Source organism: Puma concolor, chromosome A1, assembly GCF_028749965.1.
Source record: "Puma concolor isolate L17-30 chromosome A1, mPumCon1.1.hap2, whole genome shotgun sequence".
NCBI lineage: Eukaryota > Metazoa > Chordata > Mammalia > Carnivora > Felidae > Puma > Puma concolor.
The window spans coordinates 158,355,985-158,378,437 of NC_141667.1; the positions used below are offsets into that span (position 1 = coordinate 158,355,985).

The following is a 22,453-nucleotide window of genomic DNA, read 5'->3' on the forward strand; positions in this document are numbered from 1 at the left end:
TTATTGATCTATTCTACTGTGTTTTTTTTTGTTTGTTTGTTTTCTTTCTGTCATTTATTTCTGCTCTAATCTTTATTATTTCCCTTCTTCTGTTGGCTTTAGCCTTTTTTTGTTGCTTTTTCTGGCTCCCTTAGGTTTAAGGTTAGATTGTGTAGTTTGACCTTATTTATTTCTTAAGACAGGCTTGGACTGTACTATAGTTTCCTCGTAGGATTTCCTTTGTTGCAGTCCAAAGGGTTTGGATTTTTGTGTTTAATTTTTATTTGCGTTCATGTATTTTTTTAATTCTTTTTTTTTTTTTAATTTCCAAGTTAACTGCTTCATTCTTTAGTAGGATGCTCTGTAACCTTTATGTATTTGTGATCTTTCCATTTTTTTTTCTTGTGATTGACTTCATGTTTTATAGTGCTGTGGTCTGAAAATATTATGCATGATCTCAGTCTTTTGTACTGCTTGAAGTCTAATTTGTGACACAGTATTTGATCTATTTTGGAAAATTTTCTATTTGCACTTGAAAAGAATGTGTATTCTTCCAGTTTAAGATGGAATGTTTTGAATATATCTGTTAAGTCCATCTGGTCTAGTCTTGGACCTTGTTGATTTTCTGTTTAGATGACCTTTCCAGATTTGTAAGTGCACTTTAAAGTCCCTTACTATAGTTGTATTATTATTAATGAGTTTCTTTATGTTTGTTATTAATTGTTTTATATATTTGGGTGCTCTCACATTGGGGCATTAATATTTATAATTGTTAGACCTCATTAACGGATAAACACCTTAGTTATGATACAATGCCCTTCTTCATCTCTTGTTACAGACTTTTTTTTTTAATGTAGTTTGTCTTGGGATGCCTGGGTGTGTCAGTCAGTTAAGAGTCTGACTTTGGCTAAGGTCATGATCTCACAGTTTGTGGGTTCAAGCCCCACATTGGGCTCTGTGCTGACAGCTCAGAGCCTGGAGCCTGCTTCAGATTCTGTGTCTCCCTCTCTCTCTGCTCCTTCCGTGCTCACACTCTGTCTCTCAAAAATGAATAAATATTTTAAAGAGCTAAATGTAGTTTGACTGATATAAGTGTGGTTACTCCTGCTTTCTTTTGACATCCATTAACATGGTAGAAGGTTCTCCGTTCTCTCATTTTTAATCTGCAGGTGACTTTATGTCTAAAATTAGCCTCTTGCAGGGGGTATAAATGGATATTTAAAAAACAAAAAACAAAAACCCATTCTGATACCTTATACATTTTATTGGATAGATATGAATTTAGTGTCATGTATTATCTTTAGAATTGGTATTTCTGGTGATGTTCTCTGGTCCTTTCCAGTTTTTGTTGCTTTGGTCTTTTCTTTTATCCACTCAAGGAGTTCCCTTTGAAATTCCTTGCAGTGCTGGTTTAGTGGTCATGAACTGCTTTAGTTTTTGTTCATGTGGGAAACTCTTTAGTTCTCCTTCTATTCTGAGTGATAGCCTTGCTAGATAAAGAATTTTCCCATTCAGCATGTTGAAAGTATTCTGCTCTACCTGCTTTTTAGCCCACTATGTTTATTTGATTAGAACTTCTGTGAACCTGATCTCTCTTCCTTTATAGGTTAAGGACTTTTTTCTTTTTCTGATTTAAGGATCCTTCCCTTGTCTGTGTTTTTGTGAATGTGACTATGAGATGCTTTGGCCACTATTGGCTTTTCTTGAATTTAATGGTTGTTCTCTGTGTTTCTTGGATTTGGTGTCCATTTCATTCCCCAGATTAAGAAGTCTGTAGGTCTCATTTTTTTTTAATAAACCTTTGCCCCTCTTTCTTTATTTTCATCTTCTAGAACTCCTATGATATATTATTATATTTTAATGTCACTGATTTTGCAAGTATGACTTTGGTTTAAGCTTTATTATTTTCCATAATTTTATCTTCTATGTCACTGATTTGCTCCCCTGCTTCATCCATCCTCATTATTATAGCATTCATTTAGGATTGCATCTTGGTTATAGCATTTAAAAAATAATATTTATTTATTTTTGAGAGACAGAGAGACAGAGTACAAATGGGAGAGGAGCAGAGAGAGAGACACAGAATCCAAAGCAAGTTCCAGGCACTGAGCTGTCAGCACAGAGCCTGATGTAGGATTCAAACCCACAAGACATGAGATCATGACCTGAGCTGAAGTTGGAGGTTTAACTGACTGAGCCACCCAGACACTCCTCAGTTACATTTTTAATTTTGGCCTGCCTAGGTTTTATTCTTTTATCGCTGCAGTATGCTTTCTTCAAGCCCAACTAACATCCTTATAACTATTGTTTTAAATTCTATTTCAGACAACTTACATCTGTATTGATTAAGGCCCTGGACGTCATTTCCTCCTGTTCTTTGTTTTGCGATAATTCCTCTCTCTTGTCATGTTGAATAAAAAGAAAAAAAAGAAAAATAATGAAATTAAAATAACAAATTGAAGATAAATAAAAAATAAAAAATATATAAGGGAAGCTAGATTCTAGGTGTGTGTTTGGTTACAAGAAAATTGATAGAAAAAAAAAGGTAGAAAGAAAGAAAAAATGAAAAAAAAATTAAAATTAAAAAACTTTTCAAATTAAAAAAATATATAAAAATTGGAAAATCCTCCTTATGAATCAATCAATCAAACAAAACAAAAACAAAGAGAAAAACAAAACAAGAAAACACACAAATAAACAAAAAACCGCAAAGAATGGTAGATCTTTTTTTTCCCCTGGAGCAGAAGCTTTGCAGTTCTCTATGATCCATAGACTTGGTGTGGGCAGTGGGTTCATGCTGGTCTTTTGGGAGTGGAGCCTACTGTTCTTATTCTCAGGTGCAGTTGCAGTAGTGGAGATGTGCCTACAGGGTGCAGGGGATGAGGACCTTGGTGTAGCAGCTCAGTTCTCCTCTTGGTGTCTCTGTTTAGCTCACTGAGGTAGTGTGTGCAGAGGAAAAATGGCTCCATCCTGTTATCTCATCTAGGGAGCAGGAAATGCATGCCACCCCACTTTAGTTAGGCTTCAGAGACTCACATACTGTGACTCCTTTTTCCCTGGTTTCCAGCAGATCCCTGACTTTACCTTGTCTGTGTCTGAGCTGTCCACCTGCCAACTGGTGCAGCACTCCTGTGTTTTACCTCAGGAGAGTGTGTGTTTCAAAACCCCACGATTCAGAGACTCCTGCAACTGGTACTGAACTGTTTTTTTGAGGGGGAGTCACCCTGCATTGTGACCAGTCCTGGCTTTTCATAAAAGACAGCCATATGACTGAATACTGGATCAGAATTTATGGTAAATTGCAACACACAGCCAGAACCAGGGATTACTGGCATCTGTGACTTTGGTCCTATAGTGATTAGTGGCATAGTTCTATAGTGCCTGCAGGCTTCTTTGTCTGTGGACAGGCTGTATCACCTCTCCTAAATGCACTCCAAGCAAGGGAATCTCTTCTTCTTTTTTGACCCTGGGGATCCTTTGGCTGCCTGCTGATAGGACTCCTCTCTACTCTCCCACCAGAGTACTACTCAGCTCCCAAAGCATGAACCTGGCAATGTTACAGGCTATTAAAACTGATACTCAGCACTCTGGCATTTATACAAAACTGATGGTGTTGTAACCCTCTTCTTCTTCCCCATCGAAGGTTTTGAGGACTAGTTATCTTGTGCCCTCACCTGTGCATGTTTTCATTCTTTTCTCCCTATGTTTTTTCTCTCTCTCTTCCTTCTCTCTCACTATTCCCACCTCAACCAGTGCTCCCTCCTTTGGGAAGCCCCTACAGCTCTTTTCTCCCATAAAGTCTATGCAGTTCTTATATTCCACAGGTCACTTTTCTGGTTTGTCGATGCACAGCTTTGTTCTCTGAGACTTATAATCCATTTCTCGGGTGTTCAGAATTATTTGATATTTGTTTAGCTGTTTTTGAGGGAAGAGGCAAACTTAGGGTTGTCCTAGTCTTCCACCATCATATCTCCAACTCAATAATTAGTTTAAATGTAAATGGTCTGTATGTTCTAATCAAAAGACAGGATGGCAGAATGGATAAAAAACAAGACACATCTGTATGTGACCTACAAGATAAAATTCTTTAGATCTAAAGAAACCTAAAGACGGAAAATGAAATAATTGAAAAAACGTTACCATATAAATAGAAATTTTAAAAATGCCATGGTAGTGATCATTATATTAGACAAAACAGCTTACAAAATATTATAAAAATGGAAAAAGAATGTCATTACATAATAATATAGTGGCCAATCAAACCAAAGGATATTAAAATTTTAAATATCTGTGAACTTAACACTGAAGTACCTCAATACACAAAGCAAATATTAGCAGACATAAATTGAGAAATTTATAGTAATACAAAGTATTAGTTGACTTTAACACCCCACTTACATAAGTGGATAGATTACATAGGTAGAAAATTAATAAGGAAACGGTGTCATTGAAGGACACATTAGATCAGAAAAACTTAACAGATATATACAGATTATTCTCTCCAAAAGCAATAGAAGGCATATTTTTAAGTGCACAAAAAACATTCTTAAGGATAGACCACATATTAGACTATAGAACAAGCCTCAATAAATTTTAAAAGGTTGAAATCATATTATGCATTTATTTTAACAATAAAAGAGTGAAACTAGAAATCAATCATGAGGAAAAAAATGGAATGAAAATAAGAACACATGAATGTTAAATAAGTTCCTAAATAGCCAATGGCTCAAAAAGAAATCAATGAATTTTAAAAATAACGCATGGAGATATATGAAAACGAAAGCATGATGTTCAAAACTTTGAAGAGAGAGCATAAGGCATTCTAAGAAAGAAATTTATAGTGGTAAAGCATACCTCAAGAAAAATCTCGAATATATAACCTTACACCTAAAAGAACTAGAAAAAGAAAAACACAAACAAAATCCAAGGTCAGTACAAGGAAAAAAATAAATTACAGAGCAGAAATGATTTTTTTATAAAAATCAATGTAAACAAAAGCTTGTTCTTTGAAATGAAAAACAAAATTGTTAATACTTTAATCACATCCATCAGAGAGAGAGAGACAGAGACAGAAAGAAAGAGAATAGAAATAAATAAAATCAGAAACTAAAGCTAAGAAATAACAACACCACAGAAATACAAAGAATTCAAAGAGACTGCTAGGAAATAGCATATGGAAACACATTTGATAACCCAAACTAAATGGATAAATCCCTTTAAAAAAGGTACAATCTTCCAATACTGAACAGCAAGAAAATTTGAATTGACTAATTATTAGCAATTAAATTGAATCAGTAATCAAAACAAAACCTGTCTGGGTATATATATATATATATACACACATATATCTTTTCAAATTGTTATTTCTGTCTCTCTCTCTCTCTCTCTCACTCTCTCTCTCTCTATATATATGTATGTACACACACACACACACACACATATATATATAGCAACCTAGATAAGGTAGATATGGTATTGGTTAGCCTGTTGACAAACACTTAGGTTGCTTCCAGGTATTGGCTATTGTAAATAATGCTGAAATAAATACAGGAGCATAAGTATCTTTTCAAATTGGTATTTCTGTTTCTTTGAGTAAATAGTGATATTAATGGATCATACAGTAATTCTATTTTTAACATGGGTGGAGCAGGGTATTGGTTAAATGAATGAATGCATTCAGTTATTAAATGAATAAATTATGGGAATAAAATGCATGATGTAAGGAGTTTAGTCAATGATACCATAATAGCAATGTATGGGGACAGATGGTAGCTACACTCATGGTGACCATAACATGATATATAAATTTGTCAAATCACTATGCTGTACACATGACATAATGTTGCATTGTGTCAAGTATACTCAAAATGTAAAAAAAAAAAAAAAAAAAAAATTAAAACACAGAACCTCCTGACAAATGAGAGCCCAGGATCAATTGATTTCACTGGTAAATTATACCAAGCACTTAAAACTTCCAAATTCAGGAGTGGAGAGAAGATGGCGGCATAGGAGGATTCTGGGCTCACCGCATCCTGCTGTTTACTTAGATTCCACCCACATCTGCCTAAATAAGCCAGAAAACCACCAGAAGACTAGCAGAATGGAGTCTCTGGGGCCAAGCATAGACAAGAGGCCCATTGAAGAGGGTAGGAAGGGTGGAGAGGTGGTGCACCCTGCACGACTGGCTGGAGGGAGCCAGGGCGGTGGAGGGGCAGCCCGCCCAGCAAGGCAGAGCCCTCGAAGTCTGGCTTGGAAACCAGCGGGGCTGGAATGCATGAGTTCTGACAGCCACTGGGACTTAACATCTAGAATGTTATAAGTCAACAACTCTTCTCAGAGAACAGGAGGGCAAAAGGACACTAGGAGGGAGAGGTGTTGAACCCTGGAAGACAGAGCTCAGCTCATCAGGGAACAAAGGCACTGGCCAGCGCCATCTCCCTCTCCCATCCTGCAGCCAAAATTCCAAAAGAAACCAGTTCCCTCACCAAACGTGTTTGCACTGCGCAAACACCCAAAGCTGTGCTTCTGTGGATCATCTCTCTGAATGGTCTGCCTCCCTCCCAGTGCAGCAGGGCCCCTCCTGCTGGGGACACCTATGGCAAAGTGAGCTAACCCTGCCCCGCCCACTCCTGTGCATATTGTAGATCCACCCCAGCTAATATGCCAGATCCCATCAAAACAGAACCACAAGCCTGGCTGTGTACAAGTAGCCCAGACAGGGGCCACACCACTCCACAGTTGAGTCCTGCCCCTGGGAGAGGGGAAGATAAGGTACACATCACTGCCTATGGCCCCAGCAGTGGGCTGGGGACAGACATTAGGTCTGAGTGCAGCCCGTCCACCAACACAAGTTACTCCAGACAGCACAGGGGAAGTGCCCTGCAGTTCCGCGCCACCCCAGGGACTATCCAAAATGACAAAACGGAAGAATTCTCCTCAAAACAAACTCCAGGAAGTAGTGACAGCTAACAAATTCATCAAAAACAATTTAAGCAATATAAAAGAACAAGAATTTAGAAAAATAATCATAAAATTATTCAATGGGCTTGAAAAAAGTATAGAGGACAGCAGAGAATCTATTGCTACAAAGATCAAGGACTAAGAAATAGTCAGGGGAGCTTAAAAATGCTATACGAGGTGCAAAATAAAATGGGGGTGACCATAGCTCAGATTGAAGAGACAGAGGAGAGAATAGGTGAATTAGAAGATAAAACTATGGAAAAAAAGGAAGCTGAGAAAAAGAGAGATAAAAAAATCCAGGAGTATGTGGGGAGAATTACAGAACTAAATGATGCAATCAAATGGGACAATATCCACATAATAGGGATTCCAAAAAGGAAGAGAGAGATAAAGGGGCTGAAAGTGTACTTGAACAAATCATAGCTGAGAACTTCCCTAATCTGGGGAAGGAAAAAGGCATTGAAATCCAAGAGTCACAGAGAACTCCCTTCAGACATAACTTCAATTGATCTGCATGCCATATCATAGTGAAACTGGCAAAAACAAGGATAAAGAGAAAATTGTGAAAGCAGGTGGGATAAACACGCTCTAACATATAAAGGGAGAACCATAAGACTAGTGGCAGACCTATCTATTGAAACTTGGCAGGCCAGAAAGGAATGGCAGGAAATCTTCAATGTGATGAACAAAGAAAATATGCAGCAGAGAATCCTTTATCCAGCAGGTCTGTCATTCAGAATAGAAGGAGAGATAACAGTCTTCCCAACAAAAAAAAAAAACTGAAAGAATTCATCACTACTAAAACAACCTTACAAGAGATCCTAAGGGGGATTCTGTGGGTGAAATGTTGCAAGGACCACAAAGTACCAGAGACATCACTACAAGCATGAAACCTACAGACATCACAATGACTCTAAAACCATATCTTTCAATAATAACACTGAATGTAAATGGACAAAATGCTCCAAAAAACATAGGATATCAGAATGGATAAAAAACTAAGACCCATCTATTTGCTGTCTACCAGAGACTCATTATAGGCCTGAGGACACCTTCAGATTGAAAGTGAGGGGATGCAGAACTATCTATCATGCTACTGGAAGTCAAAAGAGAGCCAGAGTAGCCATACATATATCAGGCAAACTAGACTTTAAATTAAAGGCTGTAACAAGAGATGAAGAAGAGCATTATAAAATAATTACAGGGTCTATCCATGAGGAAGAGCTAACAATTATGTCTATGCACTGAAAACTGGAGTCCCAAATATAAAAAACAATTAATCACAAACATAAGCCACCATATTGATGAGAATGTGGTAATTGCGGGGACTTTAATACTCCACATACAACAATGGATAGATCATCTAGACACAGGATCAATAAAGAAACAAGGGCCCTGAATGATATACTGCATGAGATGGACTTGACAGATAAGTTTAGAACCCTGCAACCCAAAGCGACAGAAGATACTTTCTTCTAGAGTCCACATGGAACATTCTCCAAGATAGATCACATACTGGGTCACAAAACAGCCCTTCATAAGTATAAAAATTGAGATCATACCATGCATACTTTCAGACCACAATGCTATGAAGCTTGAAATCAACCACAGGAAAAAGTCTGGAAAAACTCCAAAAGCATGGAGGTTAAAGAACACCCTACTAATGAATGAATGGGTCAACCAGGCAATTACAGAAGAAATGTAAAAACATACAGAAACAAATGAAAATGAAAATGCAACAATCCAAATGCTTTGGGATGCAGCGAAGGCAGTCCTGAGAGGAAAATACATTGCAATGCAGGCCTATCTCAAGAAACAAGAAAAATCCCGAATACAAAATCTAACAGCACACCTAAAGGAAATAGAAGCACAACAGCAAAGACACCCAAAACCCAGCAGAAGAAGACAAATAACAAACATCAGAGCAGAAATCAACAATATAGAATCTAAAAAAAATTGTAGAGCAGATCAATAAAACCAATGAAACCAATGTTTTCTTGAAAAAAATGAACAAAATTGATAAACCTCTTGCCAGGCTGCTCAAAAAGAAAAGGGAGATGTCCCAAATAGATAAAACTATGAATTAAAATGAAATTATTACAACTAATCCCTCAGAAATACAAGCAATTATACGGGAATGCCATGAAAATTTATATGCCAACAAACTGGACAACCTGAAAGAAATGGACAAATTCCTAAGCACCCACACACTTCCAAAACTCACACAGGAAGAAAGAGAAAACTTGAACAGACCCATACCCAGTGAAGAAATTGAATCAGTTTTCAAAAATCTCCCAACTAATAAGTCCAGGACCAGATGGCTTCCCAGGGGAATTCTACCAGACATTTAAAGCAGAGATAATACCTATCCTTCTCAAGCTGTTTCAAAAAATAGAAAGGGAGGGGAAAGTTCCAGACTCATTCTATGAAGCCAGCAATACTTTGATTCCTAAAACAGAGACCCAGCAAAAAAAAGAGAACTACAGGCTAATATCCCTGATGAATATGGATGCAAAAATTCTCAATAAGATACTAGCAAATCGAATTCAGCAACATACAAAATAGAACTATTTACCATGATCAAGTGGGGTTCATTCCTGGGCTGCAGGGCTGGTTCAACATTCATAAATCAATCAATGTGATCCATCACATTACTAAAAGAAAAGAACCGTATGATCCTCTCCATTGATGCAGAAAAGGTATTTGACAAAATTCAGCATCCTGTCTTAATAAAACCCTCGAGAAAGTTGGGATAGAAGGAACATACTTAAACATCATAAAAGCCATTTATGAAAAGCCCACAGCTAACATCATCCTCAATGGGGAAAAACTGAGAGCTTTCCCCTGAGATCAGGAACATGACAGGAATGTCCACTCTCACTGCTGTTGTCTAACATAGTGTTGGAAGTGCTAGCATCAGCAATCAGACGACAAAGGAAATCAAAGGCATCAAAACTGGCAAAGATGAAGTCAAGCTTTCATTTTTTGCAGATGACATGATATTATACATGGAAAACCCAATAGACTCCAGCAAAAGTCTGCTAGAACTGATACATGAATTCAGCAAAGTCTCAGGATACAAAATCAATGTACAGAAATAAGTTGCATTCTTATACATTAAAAATGAAGCAAGAGAAAGACAAAGAAACTGATCCCATTCACAATTGCACCAAGAACTATAAAATACCTAGGAATAAACTTAACCAAAGATGTAGAAATTTGTATGCTGAAAACTATAGAAAGTGCATGAAGGAAACTGAAGAAGATATAAAGAAATGGAAAAATATTCCATGCTAATGGATTGGAAGAATAAATATTGTCAAAATGTCAATACTACCCAAAGCTATCTACACATTCAATGCAATCCCAATCAAAATTGCACCAGCATTCTTCTCAAAGCTAGAACAAACCATCCTAAAATTTGTGTGGAACCACAAAAGACCCCAAAGAGCCAAAGTAATATTGAAGAAGAAGACCAAAGCGGGAGTCATCACAATCTCAGGCTTTAGCCTCTACTACAAAGCTGTCATCATCAAGACAGCATGGTATTGGCACAAAACGGACACATAGACCAATGGAATAGAATAGAAACCCCAGAATTAGACCCACAAAAATATTACCAACTAATCTTTGACAAAGAAGGAAAGAATATTCAATGGAAGAGAGACAGTCTCTTTACCAAATAGTACTGGGAGAACTGGACAGCAACGTGCAGAAGGTTGAAACTAGACCACTTTCTTACACCATTCTCAAAAATAAACTCAAAATGGAGGAAGGACCTGAAATGTGAGACAGGAAACCATCAAAACCCTAGAGGATAAAGCAGGAAAAAATCCTCTCTGTCCTCAGCCACAGCAATTTCTTACTTAACACATCTCCAAAGGCAAGGGAATTAAAAACAAAAATGAACTATTGGGATCTATTGAAGATAAAAATCTTCTGCACTGCAAAAGAAGCAATCAACAAAACTAAAAGGCAACCAACGGAATGGGAAAAGGCATTTGCAAATGAAATATCAGACAAAGGGCTAGTATCCAAAATCTATAAAGAGCTCACCAAACTCCACACCCAAAAAACAAATAATCCAGTGAAGAAATGGGCACAAAACATGAAGAGACACTTCTCTAAAGAAGACATCCAGATGGCCAACAGGCACATGAAAAGATGCTCAACGTTGCTCCTCATGAGGGAAATACAAATTAAAACCACATTCAGATACCCCCTCATGCCAGTCATAGTGGCTAAAATGAACAAATCAGGAGACTATAGATGCTGGCGAGGATGTGGAGAAAAAGGAACCCTCTTGCACTGTTGGTCGGAATGCAAACTGGTGCAGCCACTCTGGAATACAGTGTGGAGGTTCCTCAAGAAATTAAAAATAGATCTACCATATCTCTGAGCAATAGCACTGCTAGGAATTTCTCCAAGGGATACAGGAGTGCTGATGCATAGGGGCACTTGTACCCCAATGTTTATAGCAGCACTTTCACAATAGCCAAATTATGGAAAGTGCCTAAATGTCCATCAACCTATGAATGGATAAAGAAATTGTGGTTTATATACACGATGGAATACTACGTAGCAATGAGAAAGAATGAAATTTGGCCATTTGTAGCAACATGGATGGAACTGGAGAGTGTTATGCTAAGTGAAATAAGTCATACAGAGAAGGATAGATTCCATATGTTTTCACTCCTATGTGGATCCTGAGAAACTTAACAGAAACCCATGGGGAGGGGAAGGAAAAAAAAGAGGTTAGAGAGGGATGGTGCCAAAAAAAAAATAAGAGACTCTTAAAAACTGAGAACAAACTGAGGGTTAATGGGGGGGTTGGAGGGAAGGGAGGGTGCGTGATGGGTATTGAAGATGGCACCTGTTTGAGCACTGGGTATTGTATGAAACCAATTTGACAATAAAATTCATATTAAAATAAATAAATAAATAAATAAATAAATAAAACTATAAAACTTCCAATTAATTCTGTTAGACCAATATTACCCTAATACCAAGACTAGACAAAGTCATTGCAAAATATGAAAAATATAGGCCAATACCCCAATTGAACACAGAAGCAAAAATCCTCAGCAGAACATTAACAAATCACATTTAACAATACATTAAAGTGATAATTCACCATGATCAAGTGAAATGTATACCAAGGATGGACCAATTGTTCAGTATTTGCAATCAGTCAATGTGATATACTACATCAACAAAACAAAGAATAGAAATCATGTGATCATCTCAGTAAGTTCAGAGAAAAAAATTAACAAAAATTCATTTATAATAGAACATTCATTCATAATAAAAACTAAACAAAGTGGGTTTAGAGGGAACATACCTCAACATAATAAAGGCCATATACAAAAAGAAACAAGTATATAATGACAACAACAGCAAGACAGCTAACATCATATACCATTGTTAAAAACTGAAATTTTCCTTAAACATCAAGAAAAAGACAAAAATGCTCACTCTTGCCACCTTCTTTCCAACATAGTTCTAGAATTACTAGTTGCAACAATCAGTCAAGAAAATAAATAAAAGTTATCTGAATTGTTAATGAAGGAGTTAAAGTGCCATCGATTGTAGATAACAAAATACTATACATAGAAAACCCTAAAAACTTAAATAAAACACTATTAGAAGTGATACATTAATTCATTAAAGTTTCAGGATACAAAATTAATACACAATAATTAATTGGGTCTTTAAACATAGTAATGACATGGTAAAAAGAGAAATTAAAAAAAAATTCTGTTTACAATTTCCCCCAAAAGAATAAAATATCTAGGGATAAAATTAAATAAAGTGGTGCAAGACCTATATATTCTGAAAAGTATAAAACATTGATGAAAGAAGTTGAAGATGACACAGATGAAAATATATTACATGCTTATGTATTACTGTTAAAACTACTATATTACCCAATGCAATCTACAGATTTAATATAATCCCTATGAAAACACCAATAACATTTTTCACAGATATATAACAAATAATTTTAGAATTCACATGGAACCACAAAAGACCTTGAGTAGTCAAAGCAAATTGAGAATGAAGAGCAGAGAGCTGGGTCCATCACAATCCCAGATATCACGATACTTTACAAAGCTGTAGTAATCAAGAGAATTGTACTAGTACACAAATAGACACATAAATCAATGGGCCAGAATAGAGAACCCAAAACGAAGCCCATGCTTACATGGTCAGTTAATCTATGACATAGGAGGCAACAATATACAATAGGGAAAAAGCAGTCTCTTCAATAAATGGTGCTTGAAAAAATGGACAGCTAAATGCAAAAGGATGAAATTGGACAATTTTCTTACACAACACACAAAAAATAAGTCAAAATGGATTAAGGATTTAAGTATGAAATATGAAACCATAAAACTCCCAGAAGATAACATAGTTAATAATTTCTTTGAAATCAGCATAGGGACTTTTTTCAGAGAAGGGAGCAGAAGCAAAATTAAACTATTTGAATTACACCAAAATTTTACAGAAAATTAATAGTGAAGAAAATCATCAACAAAACAACCTACTGAATGGGAGAAGATATTTCCAAATGATATATCTATTAAGGGGTTACTATCCAAAATATATTTAAAAATTCATACAAATGAACACCAGGGGGGGAAATAATGTGAATAAAAGTGAGCAGAGGACCTGAATAGACATATTTCCAAAGGAGACATACAAACCATACAGATGGCCAACAGATGCAAGAAAACAAGCTCAACATTATTAATTATCAGGGAAATGGAAATAAAACCACAGGAGATCTCACTTTACACCTGTCAGAATAGCTAGAATCAACAAGACAATAAATAACAAATGTTGGCAAGGATGTGGAGAAAAAGGAACTCTTGTACATTGCTTGTGGGAATGCAAATTGTTGTAACCATTGTGGAAAACACTATGGAGGTTTCTCAAAAATTAACAATAGAAATACCATATGATTCAATACTTCTACTACTAGGCATTTACTCAAAGAAAATGAAAGCACTAATTTGAACAGATATACAAACCGCTATGTTTATTGCAGCATTATTTACCATAACCAAGATGTGATAGTAACCTAAGTGTCCATCAATAGATAGATGATAAAGAATATGGGGTACACACACCCCCCACACACACACACGTATGCACACACACAATGGGATATTACTCAAATGTGTGCACTTGGATGGCTCAGTGACTAACATCCGACTTTTGATTTCGGCTCAGGTTGTTATCTGGCAGGTCTGAGTTCAAGCCCCACGTTAGGATCTGCAGTGACAGCACAGAGCCTTATTGGTACTCTTCCCACGCCCCCCCTTTTCTCGCTCTTCTTCCCTCCCTCATGCTCTCTTTTTCTCTTTTACAATAAATACTTTCTAAAAATGAATATTACTCAGACATAAAAAAGGTTGAAATCATGCCATTTGAGACAACATGGATGGATGGAGAAAATATTATGATAAATGAAACAAATAAGACTGAGAAAGACAAATACAATATAATTCCACTCATAAGTGGAATCTAGGGAAAAATGAATAAAAATAAAACCATAATAGAACCTATAAATGCAGAGAAGACATGATGGTTGCCATAGGAAAAGTGGGTGGGGGATGGTAAAAATGAGTGAAGAAGAGTGAAAGACACAGGCTTCCAGTTATGGAAAGAAGAAGTCACAGGATAGAAGAATACAGTATAAGGAATACAGCCAATGATATTTTAATAGTTATGTAATAGCACCAAGAGTATCTACACTTGTGAACATAGCATAACATATAAACTTGTCATATCACTAAATTGTACACCTGAAACTAACGTGACATTGTGTATCAATTATACTCAAATTTAAAATAAAAATAAAGTGCAATAAAATAAAAAAGAATATGTGAAATAATAGTAAACGATATTAATACAATGTATTCTATAATATATAATAATATACTGTATATTTTAATAATACACAATAATTATATTTAACATATTAATATATAACATAAAATTATAATATGTAATAATAAACTTACTGACTTCTGCAAAGACCTAACCTCTAAATGCCATCAAATTTGGGTTTAGAGTACAGATTATAGCAACTTGGGGAAATGCAGTTGAATCCATAGGACACAGCAAGGGAACACTAGAGAAATCAAAGTCCTGAGATCTTTGGAGAGTTGTTGGTTGCAGAGTCTGAGTTGGCAGTAAGGGACCCTTTTGTTATGGAGTATCCTTCTCATTACGCTTGGGAAATATATGGGAACCATATGGGAAATATATGCTGCCCATCATATTTACCTTTGCTTTTTCGATAGAGATGCAGGTTCCCAGTTGAGGAATGATGCTTTTGTCAGAAACATATTAACAGTTCCTATAAACCAAAAATTAGAACTGCCAGCAGATGTTTTGAGCTCCTTATGCCAGCATGTTCCTTGTGGGAAAATGTCAAACTACTTTGTATCTTTATGCTGGAAAGAAACTATATTTATTTAACTAGTCATTCTTGCTAGATATTTCTTGGTATTCTATCATATGATCCACCTACACTCTGCTATAGGAAGCCAACCTGTGTGAATGATATCTGAAAGTCCCCTTCATTCTGCAATCTGATAGAGTGTAGCTCATGGAGTTTGTCTTAAGTGACTGTGTGGTCCTATATTCCTCTTTTCCTACAGGTATTAAGTACTTGTTCCTCTAGCTATTAAGAGTACAAGCTTTGATCTTGGCTGAGGAAAACTGTTTAGACAAAGGTCATCATCCCTTCCTGGTGGCAGGCCCCATTCAATCAGTATTTTTGTGAGACCCCTACTCTCTTCAGTGTAGCTGAGACCTTGGTTGTGACTACCCTACAGTTCAACATCTCCCTGTACCCAATTATGTTTCCTTTATTGTATGGGTATTGATCTTTATAATAGTCCCCAATAAATGTCCTGCATAACAAAATCTTTCTTACAAGTGTGCCCCATGGGGCTGGTTTAAAAAGAGAGTCATATTTATTCCCTTTGCTTACTTCCTGCTGGTTTGTGGTTTCCTGTATCTGCTATTTGATGCCTATGTGTAGTCTGGAAACTATTCCATCCCCACATACTTTCAAGGGGAGTGGTGGCAAAACTTTCTTTTTTAGCTAAAATGGAGGTTAGTTACAACCTCTTTAGGTTTCCCAAAATTATGTTCACACATTTATAAATATTCCTAAATTAATCTCAATTTAGATAACCAGGTTCATTGTAAATTCATTGTAATTTTCTTATAGAGTTCTTAGTGATATGTGTCTTTCCTCCTGTGGCATGAAGCTTATCTGTTCCTCGTTCTCTTGTCCCCAGGGAATCTGAAGAACATTTGATCTACATAGTGCACAGTCTATTTGCCCCATCAGACAGTGGCAACTCTGTTTTACTAGAACATTGCTTTGATGGTCCTGTGGTCCTAAGCACAGTAAAATTCAAAACAAAAAAATATAAATATTTCCTTAAAATTATATTTCCACTCTAACTTGAAACTTGATATACTCCCTGTCTATAATGTGCTTCTTAGACTTAGCTAGGAATTTGTAGTTTTTTCCAAAAAAAATAATACAGTTTAACTGAATGTAGATTTCACTAAGGTGGTCAGTTATGTTCTAAATCAGAGTAGGATTACCACCTTGATAAGATTGAACATTCACAGGCAGAAATTTAACTAAAATGCATAATGTGCTTCCCTCCTAAACAGCAAAAAAAAAAAAATAGCAATTCTTACATCTCACATGAATTAAGTAATTATGTTATCTCACATCTGTAGAGACAACATTTTCCATCAACTATTCCATGAGAGATTTTGTTTTTAATTTTACAATTGTGGAATGTGATCCTTACATATATTCTTTTTACACGTTTTTATTTAGGGGCACATGGGTGGCTCAGTCTGTTGAGCATCTGAATTCAGCTCAGGTCATGATCTCAAGTGAGTTTGGGCCCCGTGTTGGGCTCTGTGCTGACAGTTCAGAGCCTGGAGCCTGCTTCAGATTCAATCTCTCTAAAAAATAATAAAATAAACATTTTTTAAAAGTTTTAAATTCCAGTCACTAACATACAGTGTAACAGTTTCAGGAGTACAATATAGCGATTGAACATAACCATGCCTTACTTGGTGCTCATCACAGGTGCACTCCTTAAAACCCATCACCTATTCTTATACATATTCTTAGACAAGCCAAAGCAAGTGGAGTAGTAAAAATGTAGCCAAGAAAAAAAGTTTGCTTGGAAGCTGAAAATATATAGTATAAACAATAACAAAATCATTGAAAACAACCCATGTAGATTCAAACTGCAAAGTGCTTGACATAATAAATACATTCTGTTCTGTTGTTGCTATTATCATATATTTATAACTTAACAAACATAAAGTAAAAGAAAATAAAATCATATAGATTCAAGCTAGCAAACTGATAACACAGCAATCAAATTAAGTTTAAAAAGAAAAAAATGGCTAAATCCTACCACGAGATTTTTAATTACTCATTTCAATTACTGTATTTGACAAAAGCTAATCTCTCAATAATCCACTCTGTATTTCCCCCATCAAAGTTTCTACAAGTAATGCAAGTATCACATTACTTCATTTCTTAATGTATTTTTAAATCATTCTTTTTCAAGGAAATTTATTTACATTTTAATTTCACTTGTAGAAGATTCTTATTTTAAATTTAATGAATCACAGATTTCTGAAAGAATGTAGGAGACTGAGAATCTTTAAAATCTTTGAAAATTACACATTTCTGTCATCCAAAGATTCAGACTTATGAAGGTCTGCTATACTAATAAGATAGTATTTTTAACATAAGATGTCAATTAGGTCACACCCCTTAATAGGGAAGTCTAGACACTGATATGAGTGAGTTTGATGCTGTCAGACTATAACATCCTTCCTCCTCCCACAGAGATGCATTAGGATGATCCTGCTTGGAGGGGCTACAGAGCCAGCTTGTTGAGGTCATCATTTTTATCTATGTAGTAGGTCACAGAAATTTCTAATATTTAGTGGTTTGTTTACTAGTTCTGAACTCCAGAAAATCCAAAGTTACATTACTTTGTTTATGTAGTTTTACAAATAAAATTTTCTATCCCACAATATAAAAAACTAAAATGTATGCTAGCTGGCCCAATCACCACATTAAAACTCTTGCAGTAATTTGTCAGTTTACTCAAACATGCGATTTAGCAGCTATTTTATTTTTAACAGAACAGATTGATTAATCATCCCAGTATTCTGAGGGAAAAAAGTTACATTTTTTTTTATGTTAAGATGGGGTAACAGGGATCAGAAAACTACAAAAGGAAAAATATCAACATGTTATAAGTTTTCTGTGATTACACTATGAGAAAAAAAAGAGGAGTATGAAAAACACATTGTTTTATAATTTAAAGATATCCCAATTTCAACACCATTCTAAGTGAAAAACTGAAAACATAAGAAATGGTATCTGTTTTAAACCAGAGAGAATAAAGGAAAAATATTTCTTCAGAGTACTAAATTTTTCAGTTTTAAACTAGAGAGTGTTGAGCTTTTATTCTTCCACTTAATGCCATTTTAGATATTTTATTTGCAGGGTAAGTTAATTTCTCATTTGGATTTTCAACCACTTTGTATGAATAGTCATTAGTTAAGAATTATCCCTTAGAATTCTTTGTGTGGGTTTACTAACATTGGTGAAACATTGTGTCTCTTGAATAAAATGAAAATACAGTTAAGAATTTTAATACCATAAATAATTTAACATTATTATTTCTTGGAAAAATATAATTTCCTACTAGTTGATCTTACTAGTAAATACTATAAACAAAATAGCATGTTGAATAAACAATTAAATTCATGATAATGGATTTTTTATATATATTTCACCTTGAAATAATTCATAGATACATAGCCTATCCTCATTCAAAACTTAAGCACTAATAATTCCAAATATAAAAAAAAACAAAATTATAAACTTTACAAGAAAAAGTATTTTCTAAGCATAATAATAAGTTTAGTCATGATGAATCTCTAATCACATATACAGCTTTCTTACATGTATGTAAAGGAAAGAAAAAATAGCTCAAATAGCTGTATTATTTTACTATATCTATTTACATTATAAAAATTTTTTAAAAATCAAAAATTCCACTAACTTTATCCTTAAATATACAATCAAAGTGAATGGTAGCAGCCCAAATGTCCATAGATAGAATGACTTAAAATAGAAACTGTTGTATATGCATACAAAAGGAATACTATTCACTTCAGAAAGGAAGGAAATTCTGACACGTGCCACAGCATGGATGAATTTTGAGGACCTGATGTTAAGTGGAACAAGTCGATCACAAAAAGACAACCACTGTATAATCCCACTAATCTAAAAATCCTATTGTAGTCAAATTTATAGAGCCAGAATAGAAGAATAGTGGTTGCCAGTTTCCAGGGGCAGGGAGAATCAAGAAATCATTGTTTAATGGTACTGGGTTCGAGTTATAGATTATGAAGAGTCCTGGGGATAGATATAGGTGATGGTTGCAGAATAATGTGAATATACATAATGTCACTGGAGTAACAGTATATTTAAAAATGGGTAAGATGATAACAAAAGTTATTTTGAGAAACTTACTCAAAACTCTGCAGTTATTAAATTACAGACTGAGGACACCTGGGTGGCTCAGTCAGTTAAGTATCTGACTTCCGCTCAGGTCATGATCTCACAGTCTGTGGGTTTGAGCCCCGCATCAGAATCTGTTCTGACAGCTCAGAGCCTGCAGCCTGCTTCAGATTCTGTGTCTCCCTCTCTTTCTGCTCCTCCCCCACTCACACTGCATCTCTCTCTCAAAAATGAAAATAAACATTAAAAAATTTAATTATAGATTGACTTTTAAGCATGTTTTCTTAGTCTTCATGAATTAGAGAGTTTAGAATAATCAAAATAAGAAGGCTTCAAGTCAAAGAAATGAGGAGGGTTTTGAGGTCCTGCAGGAAAGCAGTAGAAACATACATAATTAAGGAGTTACACAGTTACTAGGTGTACAGAGTGAAAGTGTTACATATATGAAGGAGATGACAAAATTTTGGAAATGCAGTGAAGAGGATGTTTGTTTCCAAAATGTTTAACTTTGAAACAATCAACCAAAATCCTAACGTAGAATACTGTCAGTACAATGATGATGCTTAAGCAATGGAGTTAGAGACTGAGTGAGATTTTTGCACTGTCTTTCTCTGTCTTGACTGACATTCCAGTATTTGGAGGCATATTTAAATTGTGGGCAAATCGAATGACTGTGGAAAAGGTGGTCTCCTGTCAAGCCACCATTGAATTAGACCACATCTGTGGGATTGAATTAGCATCTTCATCTCTTCAAATATGGTCCTGCTAATTCAGCAATAGCACTAGAACAATTTCAGTACTAGCAGATCAGAAATGAAAATGACTTTAGAGATTTAGATTCAGATGGTACTGAAGAAGAAATGAATTTATCTCTGTATTGGATACTAATAAATTTTATTTTCTCTTGTTTACCCAAACAAGATTGTGTCTCAGGCTTTGAGGATAAGGGGAAAGAGTATCATTATACAAAATCCCTTTCTACAGTTAATGAAATGTTGCATTCAGGATTACAGTCTTGTACCAGGGAAAAATATTCTAAGAGAGTAATTATTGTGTTCAGTGTATAACTTGATAAAGTCAAACTAAATACGCTAACAATTCCAAATTAAGTTATGTTTCTATCTACAGACGAATTCCTTCCAGTTTCTACAACTAAGAATGTAGATTCTCTGCTTTGGAAAGTAAAAATGCCTTCCCAAATTATTCCGTGTCAGGAAAAATTACAAGATTTGGTAGATTGAAATAAATTGTGGTAAGTTAGGTATGCATAGCTCTCATTAACAATTACCTAGCTTTTATATTGCTAAGCACATTAATTTAATTCAGCTTCTAAGAATACTGACCATACATAATAAAAGCAAACAAAAATATAAATGACAAACTGAATATCTGACTTCTCCATTATATTAATATCAATAGCATAAAGACATGCTTAAAAAACACTTTCAATATATCAAGAAATTGGTTTGTTGTACCAATTAAGCAAACTAACCATGAGAAGTGTTTATAATGAAAATGAAAAATAGGTGAAATTAATTTCATGCCCAAGTCAAAAAGACTTTGCAATCACAGGTGAAGATTTGGAATAGGTTTAAACATCTTCATATGTTCTTTTCATGAAAAAAGAAATGTAATTGAAATAGAGCATTGTAAATGATGAAAACTGCCATCTATTTCCCCAATTCCAGTGTCACTTCTGTTTGAAATCATGAAAAACGGGAACCACCTCAGATTTCATTCTCCTAGGACTATTTAACCACAGAGAAGCCAATCTATTTCTGTTTGTGATGGTTCTGAAAACTGCCTTCTCCTCCCTAATGGGCAATTCCCTCATGATCCTCTTGATTCACCAGGATTCCCAGCTCCACACACCCATGTACTTCCTACTGAGCCAACTTTCCCTCATGGACATGATGCTGGTCTCTACCATCGTGCCCAAAATGGCTGCTGACTACTTTACTGGAAAGAAGCTCATCTCCCCTGCTGGCTGTGGGTTGCAGATCTTCTTTCTCACTTTGGGAGGGGGCGAGTGCTTCCTCTTAGCAGCCATGTCCTATGACCTGTATGTGGCTGTTTGCCACCCACTGTGATACCCCATCCTCATTAACTGGCAATTATACCTGAGAATGACTGCGGGGTCTTGGTTCCTGGGGGCAGCTGATGGGCTCATGCAAGCTGCTACTACCCTGAGTTTTTCATTTTGTTATGCACCTGAAATCAATCATTTCTTCTGTGAGGCCCCTAGTCTGGTGAGTTTGGCTTGTGATGACACGTTTGTCTTTGAGTATATAATGTACGCATATTGTGTGTTAATGTTCCTGGTCCCATTTTCTCTCATTCTGATTTCCTATAGTCTCATCCTTGCTGCAGTTCTCCAGATGCGTTCTGGAGAAGCCGGCCAAAAGGCTTTTACCACCTGCTCCTCACATCTCTCTGTGGTGGGACTCTTTTATGGAACTGCCATTTTTACCTATATGCAACCTAAATCCTAACCATCAGGTCAGCTAACCATGATAAAGTAGTGTCAGTGTTTTATACTATCTTCATCCCTGTACTGAACCCCCTCATCTATAGTCTAAGGAATGGTGAAGTCAAGGGAGCTCTAAGAAAGTATATGGGTACGTGTGCTACTTAAATCATTACTAACATTACATTGATCTGCTCCAAATTCAATGTTACACAAATGAATTCTGTGAGAGTTCCTAGATAAAAGGTATATTTATTATATCTATAATTGTTACTGTCTTATTTGAAATATAGACACAACTCTGTATTTTGGATTTTTTTCTTTTTTCATGTATAATTATTTTAAAAATCTTAAAAGTTTGTTGTTTTCATGTTCTTATTTAAATTCCAGTTAGTTAAATACAGTGTAGTATTAGTTACAGGTGTAGAATCTAGTGATTC

The 22,453-nt window shown here is 35.5% G+C and overlaps 1 pseudogene; it reads left to right on the plus strand.

Annotated features, from left to right (window-relative positions):
* The first annotated feature begins 21,245 nt into the window (after positions 1 to 21,245).
* LOC112856827 (olfactory receptor 2T33-like) lies at positions 21,246 to 22,181 on the plus strand (annotated as a pseudogene).
* Positions 22,182 to 22,453: the final 272 nt, after the last annotated feature.